The sequence below is a fragment of the Oxyura jamaicensis genome, assembly GCF_011077185.1.
Source record: "Oxyura jamaicensis isolate SHBP4307 breed ruddy duck chromosome 6 unlocalized genomic scaffold, BPBGC_Ojam_1.0 oxy6_random_OJ55, whole genome shotgun sequence".
Classification (NCBI taxonomy): domain Eukaryota; kingdom Metazoa; phylum Chordata; class Aves; order Anseriformes; family Anatidae; genus Oxyura; species Oxyura jamaicensis.
In genome coordinates this window covers 301,943-307,942 of record NW_023303990.1, presented here as the reverse complement: position 1 = coordinate 307,942, position 6,000 = coordinate 301,943, and the positions used below count along the sequence as shown (strand labels likewise).

At 52.6% G+C, this 6,000-nt stretch overlaps 1 protein-coding gene across 2 annotated transcripts in view; it reads left to right on the top strand.

Moving 5' to 3' along the window:
• Positions 1-3,515: 3,515 nt before the first annotated feature.
• Positions 3,516-6,000, top strand: part of DNMBP (dynamin binding protein) — a 28,232-nt gene continuing 25,747 nt past the window's right edge. The window contains exon 1 of one of the 2 annotated variants that reach the window (XM_035311815.1): positions 3,516-3,836. The gene's annotated coding sequence lies outside the window, so the exon portion shown is untranslated. Of the gene's footprint in view, positions 5,482-6,000 lie in introns of both variants that reach the window. The other variant, XM_035311814.1, reaches the window with a different exon arrangement.

Below are 6,000 nucleotides of genomic sequence, written 5' to 3'. Positions count from 1 at the left end.
CCGCCGGCCCTCGGCCTCTGCCCTGCCTTCCCCCGGGGCAGGAAGGCGGCGGAGCCGGGCTGCCCCCCGCCCCGGGCCGTGCCGCCCCGGGCCTGCCCGCAGTGCCCGGCGCCGTGCCGGCTGTCCCTGGGCACGGGGGGTGCCGCTCGGTGGGCCCGGGCCGTCCCTCGGCTGGGTTGTGGCTGTGTTGTTTTCGCCCCCAGGGCATGCAGCCGGGTGCTCGGCGTGTGCCGGTCTCTGCCCGCACACCCGCTGCCCCGACAGCGCTTCGGGGGCCCGGGCTGCGTGGAGCAGCCGTCGGAGCCGCCCCGGTGCTCCCCACCGTGCCTTCATGCTGCCGGGCCGAGCGGCATCGGGGTGGGGTGGCTTAAAACGTGTCCCCCGCTGGTGGGGTCTCAGGGTTGGGGTCTGTCTGCCAGGCAGACCTGCAGGTAGCTGGCACTGACAGCTTGCTGAGGGAGAGCACCCGGTCCTGGAGAAACAGCACAGGCATGTGCGCTCCGGCACCCAGAGCGGTGATGCTGTGGTGAGGGGCAGCAGAGGTGCCCACGCAGGGAGCAAAAGCTCCAGGGAGCAGCGCCATGCCTTCCCCAGCTGCTCCTCTGCGAGCACCCACGTTGCTTGTGCCAGCCTGGGAAGAGAAACTTCCGAGAGTTTCCTCCCCTTCTCGCTCTAGTAAATGCCAACCGCTGAGCAATGCTGCCAGCCTGGCACCACTGCCTTGGACTCTAAGAGAGGCAAACTGGCGGTGCCTCCTGCAGCGGCCTCGCCAGGGGATGGAGGCTGCATCCTGAACGCCTTCCCAAGGGGCTGCAGCTCTGGGGCTGACCCTGTTGCTGCCACAGGCTGAGCAGAGCGGTGCCGCAGCTGATCCCGTCCTTGACACAGTTTGGCCTCTGAGTTGAAAGAGCTCTGCTGCCTTTGCTGGTGTTTGAAGTACTTCCCCCACACCAGTCCTTCCACATCTCATTCTCCTTGCAGAGTACCTAGCAAGCCTTTAGTTGTGTAATACATGCTGCAAGTAACATCTGTTTTGAGGCTTGTCGTGTTTACATGACTTTCTGCTGAAAAAGCTCTCTCTCCCCTTGTCTCTGCTGTTCTCTCCTTTGCTTCCCTTATGATTCTGTCTTTACATCCACGAAAGGCCTGAAAGAGTTTGTAGATACAGAATTTGTAGCTTTTTAGGTATTTTGCCAAATTCAGCCTCTGTACTGTGCTGGGAGACGTCACCATCATCCCCCTCATCTTGACTCACTTCTCTGGCTGCAAGTCATGCTGGGCATCATGTTTAAATGTGTCCTCCTTGTTTTCAAGGCCCTGTATATCACAGTTAAAGCCCACATCTCTGAGCTGGCTTCTTTAGAAATCCTCTGCTCTGCCAAGGACAACGGTTTCAGTTCTCTCTCCAGCTGCTTTGGTTGCTCTCAATGCCCTTTTCCCACTTTCCCTGATGCCTGGCTGCCATGCCACTGCACCCACTCTGTTGCCATTCCTCTTAGGATTAGCAGTGACATTAAAAACTTGTACGTATGTGTAACGATTTAAGAAAAATGTTAAATTTGCAAGGGGCCAGGAGGAACTCCCACAGGAGAGGAAAGGCACGAGCCTCGTGGCCCTGCAGAGCACCAGGTGTGTTAGCCGCCGTGGGGAGCTTGGCTGTGTGATAATCGCAGGGTTCGGTGTGTGGCTGCGGTGCCCGCAGTGGGTGACTGCTCAGACGGACTTTGTAATGCCAGTGATGTGTGCCTGGGTGGGGTGCCCTGAGCTGTGCTTAGCACTTCACTACCTTAACTGATAATTTCCCCTCAACCTCCAACAAAAATATGTTTCTAATAAATTGTAAATTCATGATGATTGCCCAACCCCACTTCTGAGTGACATGGCTTTTACTTTGTTTTGTTTTTGGAACCTTTGTATGAGGACATAAACTATATTGCTTCCTTGTCAGGAGCACTTAGAGGCTCTGAAAAGAGTTAGATCCGCATGATATAGCAGGTATCAATGGAGTCCCTCCCAGGGGATTTAGCTTCTCTGGAGATAGTGAGCAGCATAGAATGGGAGTAAAGGTGAGCAAAGGGTAGAGCTTCCAATTCAAACTGGAGTAATTTCTCTATTTCTACACTCCCTACCCAACAACCAAACCATCACTGGGGACTTCTGTCCAAAAGCTGCATTGAAAAATACTGGTCAGGGTACAAAGTCACGTTCTCAAGTGTTGAGGAATGTCCTTGTATCCCCAGTTCAACCTGTTTTGGGTACGAACTCAAGGTACAATGACTAATTTTGATTGTATACTACGTACCTGCAGGAGCCCAGGCACAGGTACTGCACAGCAGATGGGGTGCTGCTGTTGTGATTTGGTCTGGTCCTTATTCTGTGTTGTATCGTTTTAGACATGTGCTTCGGGGAGGGAGAAGACAGGACTCGGTGACGGTGTCTGCAAAGTGCATGCAGCCACTCAGTACAGCGTGGCTAGAACTGGGGAAGCTCTTATCTCCTGAGCTGGTGCTCTGGCCTTTGTGTGCTTAGGTCCACAATGGTATAGATTAAGTATCCATCGCAGTGTCCTTGCTCACATGTTTTGGCAAGGTGCTCTGCTTTGCATTAAAAATCGATGCTGTGCTCAAGTTTCCAGATGACTTTCATTTGCTTGCCATCTGGCCCAACGCGAGCTCCTCTTCCTTCCTCCCCAACCTACGCCTACCCCGCACAAACCCTGCCAGCCGGCACTGAGCCGTGTCCCGCTACAGAGCAGGTGACAACACTGTGACAGCCAGTGCCCAGCTGGAGGGAAAAAAACGTGGTTTGAGTGACTTGTGTGGTACACGCAGAGCTCCTGTGGCAAACACCCCAAACTGTCGCACGTGTGCTGTGGGGAAGGCAGAGCTCAAGAAGCCGTTGTTCGTGGTGATCCTGGTTCTGAGGGGTTTGCTGATCCAACCTTGGTGTATTTATTTTAATGATTTCTGTATGTCATGTTTAAAAGGAAATGAAGCTATTTCTTTTTAAAGCGAGGAGATTCCTCATCCTCCTGGGAGCCATATGGGGTCTGGAGATGGCAGGACGTAAGAGAGATCACGTGTTTCCCACTGCGTGAAGCTCAGCAGGGGGCTCTTTGGGATCTGCGGAGACAAACAGCATGTTTTAACAAGAGGCTGCAGCAGTCCGCATGGCCCCGGCGGGAGAAGGCTCCTCTCCTCTGCACCGTTAAGCCTGGTTTTAGCCCGCTTGCTGTCTTGTCCATTCTGTTGAGGTTTGTAGGGGTGGCTCTGCAGTTTTCCTCAGTCCCTGCATTGGCACCATGTCCAGGGCCTGGCTCAATGGGGTATTGTTTGTCCCACCCGGGAATGTGTAGGCAAGCAAGGACCTCCGGGAGCTTGCAGAGCAACACGTTCTGTTCAGAGCAGGGGGGAGACTGCGGTTGGCAGCTCCAAAGGCTCCTGTGAGTGCTCAGGGTGTGCTCCAGCGTGGGCACTGTCCCGTCCTTGAAGTGGGGTAAGGAGGAAGGGAGGAGAGGTGGCCACATTTGGAGGCCATGGGGAAACGGGAGGAACAGAGGTAAAGGGCAGGGAAAATGCCTCAGCACGTAGCTAGTGAGTGTGTGTTCCTGACATAATCGTGTGAGAAGCCAAGTGACACTCCTGGTTTCTTTCCTATGCATGTTAGGTGCTGCTCCTGCAGCTCGGTGCACAGCAGGCGCTGCAGCAAACGTCCTGTGAAAGCCAGAGCCAGCAGCTGAGCGAGGCAGAGGGCACCTCCGTTTCTGGGGGTGGATTCTGTTTTCGTCGAACAGGCATTATGTTACAGTGAGGGGAAGGAGGCGTGAAAAGACAGAGGTAAAATGTATGGCATTTTTAAATTTTAAAAAAGATCACTGGCAGCATTTGTTAATATTCTTTAATTGTTCTGTGACAAAGTTGGCTTTTGTGCACTTCTGGGAATCGGAATCCTTCCTGGTTTACTGCTTAGGCTGGCTCTCAGTTTTAAGGAGACTGAGACATCTGCTGCACAAGAACATACTTGTCTCTCTTGTGCAAACCAACTGTGCATGTGGAAGCCTGCACTGCATTTTTTTTCTGTTTGGTGATATATTAATTTTGTGGTTACTGTGCTGGTGAGTTACGCTGCAGCGCTGCCCATAGCCAGCTCTAACAGCACTGTCTGAGCAAGAAGCGGACAAGTATTACTTGGAGGCAGACAGGTAGGGATGCTGCCTGTCAGGTTTGGTTCTCTTGCTGCTAAATTTGTGGCATCTGTTCATTATTGTTTTTTATCTCATAATCTGATCAACGCTTTGGGTGTACCACTGGATTAGCTGTCTCAAAAGCCTTTGAGTCTCTCCTTTTACTGAGGCTATTAATACTGTTTGTAATCAACCTAAAATGATCTCTTCGTGTCGCTGCATTATTTTCTAAGTGCTTGAAATCCTTGCTTCAGCAAAAACGGGGAAGAGAGAACTCCTGTTTTGAAGGTACAGAAACTCATCAGAAATTAATTTACTCTTCCTTACGATCAGTCAGAGTCCAAGAGGGCATTTGTATCACCATCTTCAGTAGGTCTGCTTCCATGTAAGGTATGATCCTTTGAGCAAGTGCCTGGTAATAACTCATTTTTGTGCTGGTGAGTCCTTTATTTGAGGCATTAGACTCTGTCCAATCTCAGCCACAAAGAGAGGAGGGTAAGAGAAATTGTCTGAGTCAGTGTGTAAATGTCTCCTCTTGGCTGCTGTGGCGTGATCTGCGCTGAAGGTCTCACAACAATCTTGTAAGTGAGCTAATAGCTCTCATTTCATTCCGGTCTGTCCTTTCATCAGCCCACACTGGACCAGACATACTCCAGAGCTAATGACAAGAAGGGGTAGGCTGTCTTCCACCAAGGTGATGTGTGCTGAGCATGCATGTGGGGAGGCTGGGAGGAGTGATTAATGCCCTGGGAATTTGCTTCTCTGCCTCGCTGCACAAAGCTGTTGTGTCAGGGCACCGGGCGGGCTGCAGCTGGGCGCCAGGAACACGTTACCTAGTTTGCTCAGGATCAGGCACCGAGACAGAGACAGCGTGTTCTCAGTGGGCCGAGTTCACCACTGTGCCGCAGCTTCATACTTGCACAGTGAGGCTCTCTTTGGACATGGATCTGCTGCTAGGCGGAGGCAGGAATCCTCTCCTGCTCCAGCTCTGCTGCAATCTGCAGCCCTGACCTCTGCCAGGGTGAAGTCCCAGAGTTTGCTGAGTTGTGGGGGAGCCCTCCCTCCCCCTGGCTGGGAGGGATTGCCCCCCTTGGAGGTGAGAGGGGATGGTGCTTGGCCAGCAGTCAGGAGCCATGACTCACTGGGGATCACAGGCGGAGCCCTGCTCTCCCTGCAATCTGCTCTTCCTGCTGGAGCCCCTTCACGAGCAGTTGCTGGATGTTTTTTCTCACCAGGCAGATCTGGGCTGGAGCTGGGAGAAACTCATGTCCACCATTAAAGCTGAGGAATTGGACTCAGTACGTTCCCTGTCTGCAAGATGCTGGGAGACTTCCTTTTCTAGGTGGAGGTTTGGAGAAAATGTTGGCAGTCAGCACTCCATGGAGTAAGATAAGGCCAAGACCCTGGAAAACATAATATTTTGTGTTCGAATCATGTTACAGAGCAAGCAAACCCTGTAAGACTGATCCACTGCTTTCAAATACAGGGGCATACTCTCTAGGCTCGGATGGACAGAAAAGGACAGCAAGCAGCCTAGTATTCAGAGGTATTTCACAGTTCCTTGCTGGAAGAGGACAGTTAACCGGGTGCTGGTACTGGACTTTCAAGGGACAGAGTGATCTGGAGGTATTGCCCCAGTAGGACCAGCTCTAGGGGCTTACACTCCCTGCTCTCTGGCTGGCAAGGGGCTGGTCTGGTGGCATATGCGGGGCAATTCTAGAGAAGGATGTGCAAAAGAAGTATCAGATATTTCTGGAATACAGGTAGGAGTGGCTACTGCTGTCAGTGACCTGTGTGGGCTCATCAGAAATCCCCAG